This window comes from Antechinus flavipes, chromosome 2 (genome assembly GCF_016432865.1).
Source record: "Antechinus flavipes isolate AdamAnt ecotype Samford, QLD, Australia chromosome 2, AdamAnt_v2, whole genome shotgun sequence".
Classification (NCBI taxonomy): Eukaryota; Metazoa; Chordata; class Mammalia; order Dasyuromorphia; family Dasyuridae; genus Antechinus; species Antechinus flavipes.
Window position 1 is genome coordinate 251,098,795 of NC_067399.1, and position 14,566 is coordinate 251,113,360.

A 14,566-nucleotide genomic window follows, 5' to 3' on the forward strand; every position below is an offset into this window, starting at 1 on the left:
CCAAAGTTCAGAATTTTATGCATATGCCATCTCTCTCTCTCTCTCTCTCTCTCTCTCTCTCTCTCTCTCTTTCTCTCTCTCTCTCTCTCTCTCTCTCTCTCTCTCTCTCTCTCTCTCTCTCTTTCTCTCTCTGTTTGTTTATCCATCTATCTGTCTGTCTCCCTGTTTATCTATCTAGTCATAGATGTATAGATTTGTATATAATACATACATGATTTGTTGTATCTTTGTTACTATGATATTTTGTTGTATTCTAAAGACAAAGATAATGATACCCTGTTTTTGCCTTGAAAGAATAGTAGAATTTTAGAGATGGACAAGACCTGAAAGGTAGTCTAATTCAACAGATACATGAACAAGAATCCAATCAATAATAACAAATTATCACCCTACTTCTATTTGAATCCCTTCTGAGGCACTATTCTTCAGAGATCTGACACCACTGATTTTGGGGAAGTTTTTTCTTTAATCCAGGGGTTCTTACTTATGTGTGTGTGCATGCACATGAGCATGCTTATGTGATGGGCACTTTGGGCATCTGAGAAAGTCTATGGAGTCCTCCAAATGTTTTTTAAATGAGTAAAACAAAATATGTCAGATTAAAAAGGAAATAAATTATATTGAAATATAATTGAAATTTTTTTAATGACAAGTTCACTAATCTCACATGAGATCCCCTGCTTTAATCCTACCAAAACCTACATCTGGGAGACTTCTATAAAATTACTATTAGTTCTTCCTTCTGGAGAGCTAATAAAACAAACAAAAAAAAATCTCTGTTCTATCTAATAACTTTTCCAATATATGGAAAAAGCTATCATTTCTTTTCTTCCTCCTCTTTCTTTGGACTAAGGACCTCCTTGCAAGGACACAAAATAGGCACTTAATAAATGCCCTTTGAATGATTGACCTCCTTTAACCATTGCTGCTATGAAAGGGTCTCTAGTCTTTTCAAATCAAGTCAACAAGCATTTCTTAATCACTTGCTATGTTCCAGGCATTGTATTAAGCACTAAATTTACTATTACAGTTATGTTCCTCTGGATTTGCTTAAGCTTGTCTTTAAATTGTAGCAGAACTAAACATAATTCTCCAGATGTGGTCTGGCTCCAGAAAAGCCTGAGCTTACCTGTGGTTGTAGAATTCCAGCTTCCATGTCACAGCAATATTAATAACAGGGTATTGATGATGGAATTGTTGATTCATTTATCCCATCATCAGTACATCTAGCTACTTTTCTCCTATATTCATGGAAATTTCCTTTTCCAGAAATGACATTGTCAAAGAAAGATTTTGATTCTCAATCCAAGAGAATCTGAACAATTTTTAGATCATTAATTCACAAACTCTTTCTAGGCTTGTGACAGGATATAATTTTGTAGACTTACTTTGTTCTTTCTTTGCTGTTCAGGCAATTAACCATAATGTCCAGAAGTTTAAGCCATTCTTCCCCTCTTCCAAAAAAATTGGTAGCATTTTCCCCATCTCTTCCCTCATGTCTGTCTCTACAATAACATGTCTGTAATGTGAAAATAAACTTTAAAAGAAATTATAATGATCTTTTATTATAAATACTTAGTGATTCCTTATATTATATTGTTATTTGACTATCTTTTCAAAGTGTTTTCTTATCTGTGATCTCATTTGATCTTTGCAACAGCCCTATGATGGGATAGCTAGTATTGCTATTTATAGGGAACTCATATAGGTGAAGTGATTTTTCTGAAGTTCACAGAACTAGATACTGATAGTGCCAGGATTAGAACCAAATTTCCCTGGCTCCCCAGTCTAGTCAGTCATAGTATTATACTATTCTCACAGAAATTAAGCAATTTGACTAAAAAGAGGTTTTTTTAAAAAAGCTAAAAATAGAGCCAATGTTTCTTGAGTTGCTATCCAAGATACTATCCACATTGACCCAAAACTCAACATTTCCTAAAACTCAAATATACCATCAAATTTCAGTGGTAATTTAAAAAAAAAAATTTAATTCTATTTCTTGTGCATGTCAAAGAGTGAGTGCCCTCTTTCCCCCTCCCCAGAGCCACAAAGGGCTTTAATGAAAATAACTTCTGGCAGCTGTGTTTATGAGAGACTGATGTGGGATGGGATGTGACATTTCTGTATAAATAAAATGTATAAATATATGCAGGACTCAGTACTACAAGTGAAATAAAAACTCCAAATGCTTCTTCATTTTTGACACATTGCATTGTAAGGTCACTGACTGAGATGAAATCGAAGCATAAAGTTTGAGGAAAGAGAAGGGGACCCAACATTGACTTTATTTAACCCCCCCGGGTCCTGTTACTGGGAACCTTTGCCACAGTGAAGAATATGACCAGTAGGCCATGCCGAACTAAATCTTGTGATATTCATTTCAATGCCACATTGAAGTGGGCATGTTTTTTAGTTCTCTAGTCCAGATCTCCAGAATCCCTGGTAATGCTAATTAGAAATCTGAATCTTTATAGATATTTAAATAGTTATCTTGAGAGCATGATGAACTAAAGGGCCAGGAAAAGTAAGAAGGCCACTGGAGACCTCACAGTTGCTTTAAAAAAAAAAAAAAGACCATCTATTTTGTTCCACAACAGCATTGTGGTATAGCAAAAAGGAAACAATTTGGAATTGGTCTCAGTGGGGGAAATGCAGGAGGCCAGCTATCATGGTGGTGTGGTGTGAGATGAAGTGAATGAATCTGGCTCTGGGTCTCTTCCAAGTCTGTGTCTGGCCCTTCTAAGTCTATCTCTGACTCTGACAGGCCTTGGTCTCAGTGGGGGAAGTGCAGGAGGCCAGGCCTGCCACCATGGTGATGTGAGATGGAATGAATGAATCTGGCTTTCCTTGGCTTGGGGAGTTTGAGCTCCCACCTCCAGTCTGCTTGTCTTCTTTGGCTCTGTCTCTGGCTGAGGCTCCCAGCTTATATACTGTCTTATAATTACATTATCAAAGGTGTGAATCTTGTAGAACTATATTAAGTACTAAGTAAATGTACTGAACTAGAGAACTGTTAAGCACCACGCTAAACTAGATAACCATTGTCTTTATCAGTTCCACTGACTTAACACTTTGTAAGAATCCTTGTTTCAGAGTTTTGTTCCATAACACTACAGTATTACAATAGCCAATCCTTTGGGCCCTCTGTTAGTTATAGTACCATCATATGGATGAACTATGGTGTTAAGTATTTGGGGGCTGAGACTAATAAATTGGTGAGGGCTTCAAACCAATGTGTGGGGTCTCAAACTTTCCCTTGCTATTTTTAAAACATCTTAGATTCACAAGAACTGTAAGGAACATGAAGCCCCTTTTTACAGGGAAAAATTCATTTGACAAATACTTGTTGAATATTTGTTATGTTCAAGGCCCTATGCTTGAAGCCTTAAGGCCCATATTTATAGAAATATTCCCTTTCTTCAAATAGAATGTAAACTTCTTTTGAGCAAGGTTCATGTCTTTCTCTTCCTTTGTAATTCTATCATCTAATAATGTCAAATATAAGTTCCTTTAGAACTTATTTTATTGATTGCATTTGTGCTCCTATTTCTTCACACAGTGCATGGCACATGATGATTGCTCAATAAATGCTTGTTGATTGATTGATTGATGATAGAGTAAGCAGTTAGTAAACATATATGAGATGTGATATGGTTTTCATATGATTTAGAGATAAGAAGGATCTTATAGAGCATTTAGAACAAAGACGACCTTGGGTCAGTGATTTTATTTTTAAAAATATTTTTGATATCTCCCAATATAATTGATATAAAATAAAAACTGAAGAATCCTTTATTTTATAGAGGAGAAAACAATTAAAAGGAGCCTATAACAAAATAGACTCAAACTATCATATAACCGCTTCTGTCACCTAATGTGTATTAATCCACTAATTGTTTTCTTTATAGTCCCCTAGACTCTTGGTATCATAGGAATCATGATTAAGTTTTTTATTTGTTTCATCATTTAGCACAATGCTTGGCACTTAGTAAGTGCTTAATAAATGATTTTACATTCATTTATTCATTCAGTTACTTCATTTGTAAAATGGAGTTAGTGGCAGTTCCTAGTTTATAGGTTTGTCATGAGAATCAATTGAAGCCATGAATGTAAAGCACTCCATAAACCCTAAAAGCATCGTGTAAATGTGAGCTATTATGTTTTACTTATGTCATTGTTTCCTTAGACAGTATGTCTGACACATAGACCTTGAATAATGATGTGTCTTTTGATTAATGTTTGGGATTTGCTGGACTTAAGGATAGAGAAATGAAGAGCTGGGAAGAGTCTCAGTGACAAGTGAGGTTATGTAGTGGGGCATATTGCAGTACGGGTAAGAGCAGAAGTTCTGGAGATAACTCAGTTGGAGTACAAGAGAAAAGGGTAGGAAAAGGTAAAGAATTAGATTCAAAAACACTTGTGAGTTTACCAAATTAACTAATCAGCATGTTAAAGTTAATATGTTTATTGAACTATAAGCCTTAAAGAAAGGTACATAGGCTGTCTAGAAGGAAGAGAGAAAAGGTCCAGCACAAGATGATAGCCCCAAATCTAATGAATTCACTTTAGGGGCATGAAAAAAGTTTGATTTTTAAGCTATATCAAATAAAAAAGTAAATGAGAGTATGGAGTGCTTTTCTGTTCTCCATTTGGAAGTTGCATTGTTTGAAATACTGAATATTTAAGTTTAAGAAGTAAGTTTGGCCTTTATTTGGGACGCACTCCTAATGCCAGGTCCATCCATGCTTGTTACAGCTGAATGAACAAGGGACTCCTTCCAACCTTTAGAACAAACAACCAGATAAAGAACAATACATCATCTTCAGAATACTGTACCTCTTGCAATTCCTGTGGGGCACAGTTTGCTCACATAAAGAAGGGATTCCTGCAAAAGGAAGGTTTGATCACTGCCTTAAGCCCTTCTTCCAGCTCTAATAGTCAATGGTCATAAGAGACTATACAAAGGCCATGCAAATTAGAACTCATGGGATTCAAATCAACAACTCTGTTGCTTTTGAGTACAGACTTTAATCTCTGTCCCTGTATTTTCTAAACTTGAAGGAAATATGGGTGTATACTCTGTGCCAGTTTTCTTTTCTAGCCAAATTTTCATTCTCCCCATTTAGGAACTCCACAGTGAAGGGTGACATGTTGAGATTATAATCATGGCTGTGAAAACAGTCAGTTTTTAACACTTCAGTTCTTTTTTTTTTCTCTTGTACCTGGCAAGAAAAGAGGTCGTTAGGAAGACTGGCAATTTTCACCTCAAATGAAACGTCAGATCTGATATTCCACATGAGCATCTACATCTTTGTTAAGGCCTCATTATCTCAAGAGCATGTGGATGGAGTCCAAAAGAATTATATTTTTAATATTTGTCTATCAATGTTCACAGCATATCTGCCTCTTGAAAGTTGGGGAGGGTTTGTTAGTATCGTGTCGACTTCATTAATTTGATCCAACATGTCTTGGAGGTATAGTGCCTTCAAGAGACATCATGAAATAAATTCAGAATGGGTTATGGAGATGCCTACAGAGCAAATAACACAGGCAAATTACCTCACTGCTAAGGGGAAAATAAAAATCACATAGCTCTTCCAGACAATATGACAAAAAAGAGAGGATGCATTAGAAAAAAAAGTCCTCTAGGAAATTTAATCTCCACATTTTGCATCATGTGAAAGAGCTCCTTTAAATTTATACCATTTAAATATTATTTTCAAATTAAACATGGCTCTTAATGGAAACAAATAGAAGTTCTTTAAAGTAAGATGGAGCAAAAGAAATAAGCTTTTCTTTTATTTTATACATTGTAATTTTGAGGGCTGCAGCTATGCATTTGCATTTTTATAAAAGTGGCATTTCCTTTTAATGTTGCTCTTTAAATTCAGCAAGCATTTATTAAGAACAGGACACTGAGCTTCAAGGGGAAGAGAATTTGAAGTAAAAACCAAATATGGTCACAGAACTTGAGGAGCTTGACATTTAGTAAGCTGTTAAATATAAACATACATATACAGATGCATGATATATGATAGTTAATGACTGGAAAAATCATAAAAGGATGTTCACATAGTAGGTAGTTAATATCTTTATTAGATATAGTTTAGAGCCGGGGCAGTTTTTAGTTAGTTTGAGAAAACTGAGGTAGAGCTGAAAGAAAGGAGAAGATAATTGGCAAAGATAGAAGACCGAGATACTAGTATAGGACTGCAGGATTGCCTGGACAAGGAATGGAAGCAGAAGAATGCTTTGATTAGTTATCACTGTCATCATGGCTATCATCCTGTTGCCCCAAGAGGCTTTCAGTGAGCCTACCAACGGCGAGCTTACTTGTTGTGGTACAGGAGCCACCTGCCAGTGGCTGTTGGAGGTCTAACTCAGACCTGTAGAATGGATCTCTTCATGTGAGAGGATGATGATGATAATGATGATGATGATACAAGAAGACTGAGAGGCAATTGCATTTTCTGACCTCTCTCCTCTTCCTTCCAATTTATTTCATTCCCAATCCACAAGGAACATCTATGTTAGTAAAGGTTGCTTTGAAGCTCCTTCAAGTGTTATGATTCACAGCTGTGGAAGCTTTCCGAGAATTGACCTGCCCCTTCACTTAGGCATGGTCCTTAACACTTATTTTTCAATACTTTTATTCAATTACCAAAAAAAAAAAAAAAACAAAAACAAACCTTACTTGCTCAATGGTCAAGAGAACATTAAATATAAAGGAATAGTATAGATATAGATAAAAACTTGCCCTCAAACCATTTCTATTTTAACTCCTTTGAAAAAAGATGAGAATGAGATAACAAAAGTAATAACTGATATTTATGTTATGCTTTAACATTTCAATTCAATTCAGTAAGCATTCATTAAGTGCCTACTATGTGTTAGAAACCATGTTAAGTGCTGGGAACACAAAAAGACACAAAGGATGGTCTTCGCCCTGAGGAAGCTTCCAATCTAATGGGGCACATTCAAACTATTTATATAAAGCAAGCTGTATAAAGGATAAATGGGAAATAATTAACAATTTAATAGGAACTAATTAAAAGGAAAAAGCATTGAATTTAAAGGAATTAGAGAAGAATTCCTGAAGGAGGTGGAATTTTGGGACATTTGCAAAGCATTTTACATATATTATCTCACTTGAGCTTCCCAATACCCTTGGCCAAGCAGGTGTTGCAGGTATTACCATCTCCATTTTTCAGATGAGGTAAGTGACTTGTTTATAATCACAGAGGAAGTGTTAGAAACAGGGGTTTGATTTTAACCCAGATCTGCATCATACTTCCACTGTCATGGAAGACAGTCAGAATGTGGAGAGTCCAGAACTCCAGGCTATTTATTAGGCAACAGGAAGCCATTGCTTATATGTGAATAATACAATATCAGAAAAACTTAATATGTTTTTAATATGATATGGCTAATGATTTCAAGGAACTCTAATTGCAATAATTTGGATTTGTGTGGTATCATTCCTTCAAAGAACTTAAAGAGCATTTTACAAAATATTGAGATTATTTAATGCTTTCCTCCAATAAAGTGCCCTTCTGATGCCTCATGATTCTATGGAAAGGAGTTGGGGAGGAGAGTGGAAGTCTTGAATATTGTCCAGCTAAGAATTAGTTGTGGCAGATCCTACCAACCTGGAAACTTTGAATATAACTTTAAAAAGTTTTGGCACCAAAAGCCTACCCACTAGATGGTAGTTTTCTTTTTCTAATCCCCAAGAACTCTTGAAGTGACACTAAATCATGGGAAGGACTGCCTTCTGCATCAGTGGAAGGAGCACCCGCATGAATGAAACCATGCATCTTTCATTTTCAGTATGAAAATGCAATTGTCTTTCCTATATTAGTAGAGGCCCATATTGAGTTTAAATTTTGGAGAAAGTGAATATAAAAACACCGAAGGTTTACTTTGAAACTCAGCTCCCTGCCCCACCTTTTTTATAGGAGGTCTTTCCTGCCCCACTACCTTTAACTGCTATAACCTTCTTTTCTGAGATGGGCTTCCAGCTACCTTGAATCCAAGGATATGTTGGTGTTTAACTCCTGGCTTTCTGAAAAAAAAAGGTACACAACCCACTTTTGAAATTAATCTGCATTTAACATTTTCCTCCTTAACTTTCTTAAGTCCTGATAATCAATAAAACAATAAATCATGCTGCTGTTTGTATTATTTGCAGATTTCTGCAATGTAAATTCTCACTCATTGACAATTTAACGTATCCCAGTGCAAGTTGGCTGCTACACTCCCCTGCTAGGTATATCTTGTATCACATTTAGTTACTTACAGGTTATTTTCCCCATTAGAAGGTGAGGTCCTTGAGGGCATAACTGTTTTGGTATTTGCTTGTGCCCCCATATCTTAGCACAGTGATTGGCACAAAGTAAATGCTTAAGAAATACTCGTTGGCTGAATGAATAAGTCAGTGTCTGCCACCTGAAACACCAGATTAAAGAACTATGATATATAAAGGTCAGAGAAGGGCCAGAATGAGGAGAAAACGATGTTTGCACGGATATTGTTTTACTGATAAAGTCACACCATTCCCACCTGCCTATTCCCTAAAGCTTCTGATCCTGTGTTTTGAGCAGGACAAGCAATATGTTCTCTCTCCTTTCTTCTTTTTTTTCTTCCTCTCAATCTCTTTGTGTCTGGCTGTGTCTGCATGAAGCCAAAAACAACTCTTCCAAAAATCAATCATTTCAAAAAACAATAGCCACCAAACAGGTTTACTTGATGTCATAAAAATAATCACATTGTTTTGTTTTGGGGTTTTGGGGGGAATTGTTTATGTTGGGGGGTTGTTTGTTTTAGTTTGGGTGCTTTTTTAGATGGATACCTATAGGCTTACCTTACGAATAAATAGAATAGGAGCATGTTTGCCATTTGGTGTGGTTTTAGCAGTAAACAGAAGAAATTTCTCCCTTGCTCTTCCCCCACTAAATCTTCCTCATTCATTTGCTCATTATGTTCAAAATTCCTTTAATAGAACTAATATTAATAATGATGATAACGACTGACATCTTGCTTTAAAGTTTATTTAAAAATTTTTTCACTATCATTTGATGATGATGATGATATCATAATACCTTAATATTTGCAAAAAAACCCAAATTTTACAAATATCTCATTTTATTTTCATAATAATCCTAGAAGGTAGGTATTATTATAATCCCTATTCTTTGGAATCTTCATGTTCTTTGTTTATTAGGATTAAACAACATTTAGGGAAGTTATTCTTCTTTTCATTTTGTGGGTTAGAAAATTTAGACTCATAGCAGTTAGGTAGCTGGCTCAAGGTCTCATAACGAGCAGAGTCAGAATTTATTATCAGTACTTCTGATGCCAGATTTTTTCCTTTGCTGATTACATTGTGTTTTCTGTCCCTGTGGTAGGAGTCAGATGAAACATACTAGCAACAAGGAGTGTAGTCAGTCAAAGACACAGAAGCATTGAATGATAAGGAGGGGTCCAATGGTAGACTAAGGCTAAACTTTTAGATGCTGCTTCCACTAAGTGTGGACATAAGCAAACCAAGGCACATGATACTGGTATTGACTGATTTCTTTAAGAACATTATGACCTCAATAAAGAAGGAAATTCTGCCATTCTGCCATCTGAATGAAATAGGTAACAGCTGACCAGAGAGCTGGAGACTTTAGGCCTAATTCCAGGTCGTCCAAATAAATTTATTTCCTCAAAATACGTACATTAAGATGCTATTCAGTACAGCCCGTCTTTTTAAGATTCCATTAATATTTGCCATTATTATGTCAGGAGTGATGGTCTATAATTGACTGAAGTCAGACCACAAAGAAAATCTTTTAAATGTCAGATCATGGGAACTGATAATGCTATTTAGTAACATTTTTCAAAAAGGAAAGTGAAATTCTATTAAGGCTCTCATTTTCTTGATCTGATTCATTATGTCTGTTTTCAAAGGTTCCCAATATTTTCCTAAGAAAGAGCTACTTTTGACTTCCCCAAAGTATTATGATTACTGAAGAGAAAAAGTACCAGAAGTACAAATATTGAGGTGATTGGTGATAGTTATTGGTTCTGCTTAGTGGGAAGCCTCATGAGCGGTGTTGGGAATGGAGGTAGAGTCAGGGGTCAGCTTGGAGATGGACAAATAAAATCATTACAAATCTACTGGTTCATACTAGTCAAGAGCTTGTATAGTTCTCTGAGTTCTATATTTGGGATCAAAAGATAAACTGGGTTTAAATCCCAGTTCTCTTACTACATAAGTTATTTTGGGTAAATTGTTTGTTTATGTCTTAAATGTAAGCTTGAATAATTTCTAAGGTACTTTCTAACATTAATCCTTATGAGCCTTTTATAACTCATGGTCAAGAAGTGAGGAATTGCTTGACATGAACCAGATTTAATCTTGGAAGTTTCTCCAAAAATCTTTAAACTCTTTCCCCACTCCAAGCTTTCCCTAAGAACATCAGAATTTAGCTCATGTTTAGGCCTCCAAGAAGAGAGAAAAAGAAGGAGGGGGAGAGAAAGAGAGAGAGAAGAAGAGAGGGAGGGAGGAAAGGAGGAAAAGAGGGAGGAAAGGAGGGAAGGGAAGAAAGAAAACATTTTGGTCTCCCACTTCCATGAAAGGATTAAGTCTAATGAGACATTACATATAGGACATATTGTATTTATGCCATCAGAAAATCCAAAGACCCATACCTACCCAATCATTTTTCATGTCCTGTGGGTCCCATTTGCATAAAAATTTATACAGATATTTAGCTAATATATAATAATCCTGTATGAGTTCATTCCACCCCTCTGCCCATTGCCACACAATAAGGGTGAAGGGATCAAAATTACCATAAAAGTTGTAGTTCTCCTACAATGAGCTTCCACCCCTTTGATGAGCCCTACTTAGGCCAGGGACCTTTTAGCAGAAACTATATATGGGTGATTAAATAATTAACCCTTTTTTGAAAGACCTGTATAATTCATGTATCTTAGTACCACTGCCTGACTGATTTTGCTTCTCCATATCATGTTCCTAGTTCTTATTTAAACCAAAAAACTTGCTATTGTACAGGAACTCATCATCTGGATCCAAGAGACCTAAACCAGTAATTACCATTTGTTTAAGAACTTCTCCATCACTTTGCCACTTTAGTTTTACTACTCTTAACTTGCATTCCCAGCTTTGTCTCAGAACCACTCACCATTCCACTACTGCTTTTATTATCTAATATCTCTAGGGTCACGTTAATTCTTCCTTTCTTGGTATTATGTTGTGCCCTGACACACATAATTCCTTGGAGGGAGCCACAAGGTGATGGAACTATATAGGTATCTCTCCGAAGAATGAGAGTTGCTGTATATCCAAATGGCTTTGCTTAATCTGTCTCAGATCTATTTCATCTGTGTTTTACAGCCTTCCATTTAAAGGTCAAGTCATGGGCAAAGCTCAGATATAGGACCAGCCACAATTCTACTTGTCATCCTTAATGGGGCAAGAAGATTGCCTCAAGGTAGACGAGTTCATACCTTACCAAAGAGCTAACTTTGTCAATAGGGCATGGAAAAGTATTAATAGGGAATTATCTTGATATGGATATGAGGTATTCAGGAGGATCTTACCAGGTTTTTCCTGGGCATGTGAGTTCTACTACGTTATATACTAAAATTTCATGATTTACTAGCTCAAGATTTGGAGTAATTAAAGATAGAATTTGAGCTACTATGGGTTTTTATTGTCTATAGGGAGGGGAAAGATATAGTTAAATTAATATAAATTACATATAGTTAAGGAAATTAATATAAATGATATTATTTAACTTATATAACTATGTTAGCAATGTCCATTTACATATAATCACTACTGAAAAGTCTCCTTATCTATTCCTTAAGACATTTAGGGAGAAATAGTTGACACATTTTTTAGTTATTATATCATAATTATATAAAGATTGAACATTTTTTTCTTTTTTTATAAAAATTTTCTTTTTTCTTTAAAAAAGCATCTTAAATTGAGACTTTTTAGTAACTCAGACAACTTTCCACTCAAGATTTTAAATTATTAAACATTACTTAAGAAAATTTGCATAATAAAATATCTTTTCCATCCCCTAAAAGAGAATTAAAGCCATAGAAGTAAGAGCTGGAAAATGATTTTAGGGATCATTAAATGTAACTTTACCGTTTTTCCAATACAGAAAGTCCTATAGATAGTAAATAAAAAACAAACTTGGAATTCAATTTACTCCTTCTCACTCCAGCAAACTTCGCATTGTTTTAGGTAAGTATCTGTAAATGACATAGCTGAAATAGAAATATTAAATAATTTATTTAAAACCAAGGTGAGGAGTGGCTATATCAAAAATTAGTCAGTGGGAAAGATATTTCTCAGTGTCTTATAGTTCTTAAGAAGTCCCATGACTTTTAAATATACTTAACTTTTCAGAGGAAGAAATCAATATCCATATTGAAAAAAGTGCTAAATCACTAACAATTAGAGAAATGAAATTTAGATCTATTATGTTTTTTTACCTCACACCCATCAAAGTTGATATATGAGGAAAAAAAGGAAAATGAAAATGTTGGAAAGGCTGTGGGAAAGCAGACAGATTCCATTCTGGAATGAAATGTGTAACTAGACTCAAAAAATTATTAAATCACATATTCATTGACTCAATGACTCAAGCTCTATACCCCCCGAAGAGATAAAAGAAACAAAGAAAGTACACATATATACAAAAATACTTATTGCAGGTTTGTTCTCCATGGCAAAGAATTAGAAACTGAGAGGATTAATTAGGGAAAAGATAAACAGTATTTTAGTATTTGAATGTGACATAATGAAGAAGGGACTAAGCATTTATAGCAAGCCTGACATTGTGCTAAGGTCTTTAAATAATTATCTCAAAATATTATCTCTCTTAATCTTCACAACAACCCTGTAAAGTAAGTCTTAGTATTCCTTTCTTTTCACACTTAAGAAAGCTGAGGTAAATACAAGTTAAGTAACTTGTCCATAGTCACACAGCTAGCAATTATTTAAAATTGAATTTGAACTCAGCTCTTTCTCATTTCAGACCAGGACTCTTATTTTACTGCATATTAGCTACCTCAAGAAATACAGAAAGAATGATTTCAAAGAAACTTGAGTAGACATGTGAATTGATAAAGAGCAAAGTGAGAACTAGGAAAACAATTTACAGACTAACAATATTGTAAAAATAACCAACTTTGAAAATTTTTAAAACTGATCAACATTATATGATTATAGAAGACTATTCTTCAAATAGTCTAATAGTGACCTAATAGAGAAATGATCAACTCAAAGTACAGATTGAGGCTTTTTAAAAATGGCCAATTCCTGGATCTGTTTTGTTTAACTATCCATATTTCTAACAGAGGATTTTCTTGTTTGTTTGTTTTTTTCTTTCCCCTTAGAGGGGTTAGAGGAGAAGAATAAGGAAGTGAAGGGAGACAAGATAGTTCTTTATTTGAAAAAACAACCTAAAAATAAACATAAGAAGTTTGTGATGGAAAGTGGAAGTTCATAGGAGTTTTACTCCTTACTCTGCTTCCATCTGCCCATACACGAGATAGTGTAAATGCTATCTTAAATACACATCAATGTTACATAGGAAAATGAAGATAAAGAATTTCAAAAAGGGGTTTTGGTCATTCAAGTGACCATCTTTGGGCTCTATGTAACTAATGTATTATATTTACTGATGATTCATTTCCCTCTGACTCACAAGAGGTAAAGCATGAGAATTACCTAATACTCAAAAGGTAATCTTGGGTGGAGAGTGGGAGAGGGAGAAGAGCATTGGCATTTTAAAGGCATACGTTTGACTTTTTTTGTTATTGTTGTTTTGTCCTGAAGTACACAGTCAAATGAGAGACATAATTTGATGTGAATTACCTGCAAATTGCATACTGCACTTCACGACTAAGTAGCTTTTTGCAGGGCTCAGTATGAGTGTTCTCTTTTGTTGAAATCATAGAAAATATTCTTTCCGAATTGTTAAGATTTTCCATGATGCATAAAAATGAGGCTTAAATTACCTCAAAGGTGACAAGAATGTTAGACAATTCATGAAACTTTATAACTGTGTATATGTTTTAAGAAACCTTTTAGTTTGAAATCTCTTGTTCTGAGAAGAAGAAAAAAATAAAAGGAATTCTATCTAGTCGTTTTTGCAGTGCAGAGTGGCTGGGAGACCACAGTAAGCCTTACATAGAAACCCCAAAAAGCTTTCCTCAAAAAGCAGAGAGCTAAAAATGCATTTCACAACCCCCAAAGTACTCCTGTAATACAAGAGAGAGAGCCTCAGTTGTTGTATAGTTAGGATTTGGAAATGACAAAAACTAGAATAATGCCCTTGCTTTAAGACACTGAACCACTGTGAATTTCTATTGGCCTTGTAGACTGAGGGGGTAGATTCCTGGAACTAGTGGCATTTCTTACTTTTTCAAAGACCCTTGCCTCTTCTTCAAGATTGTAATAGAGTAGGGAAAAAATATACACACATATATTTGTAGAGTCTATATACCATACTTGAAGGGCTCTGGAAATAGC

General features: G+C 35.0%; 1 protein-coding gene across 1 annotated transcript in view; it reads left to right on the top strand.

The window, feature by feature from the left end:
* Positions 1 to 14,566, top strand: part of CDH4 (cadherin 4) — a 1,241,109-nt gene that overhangs the window by 655,687 nt on the left and 570,856 nt on the right. The window lies entirely within an intron of this gene.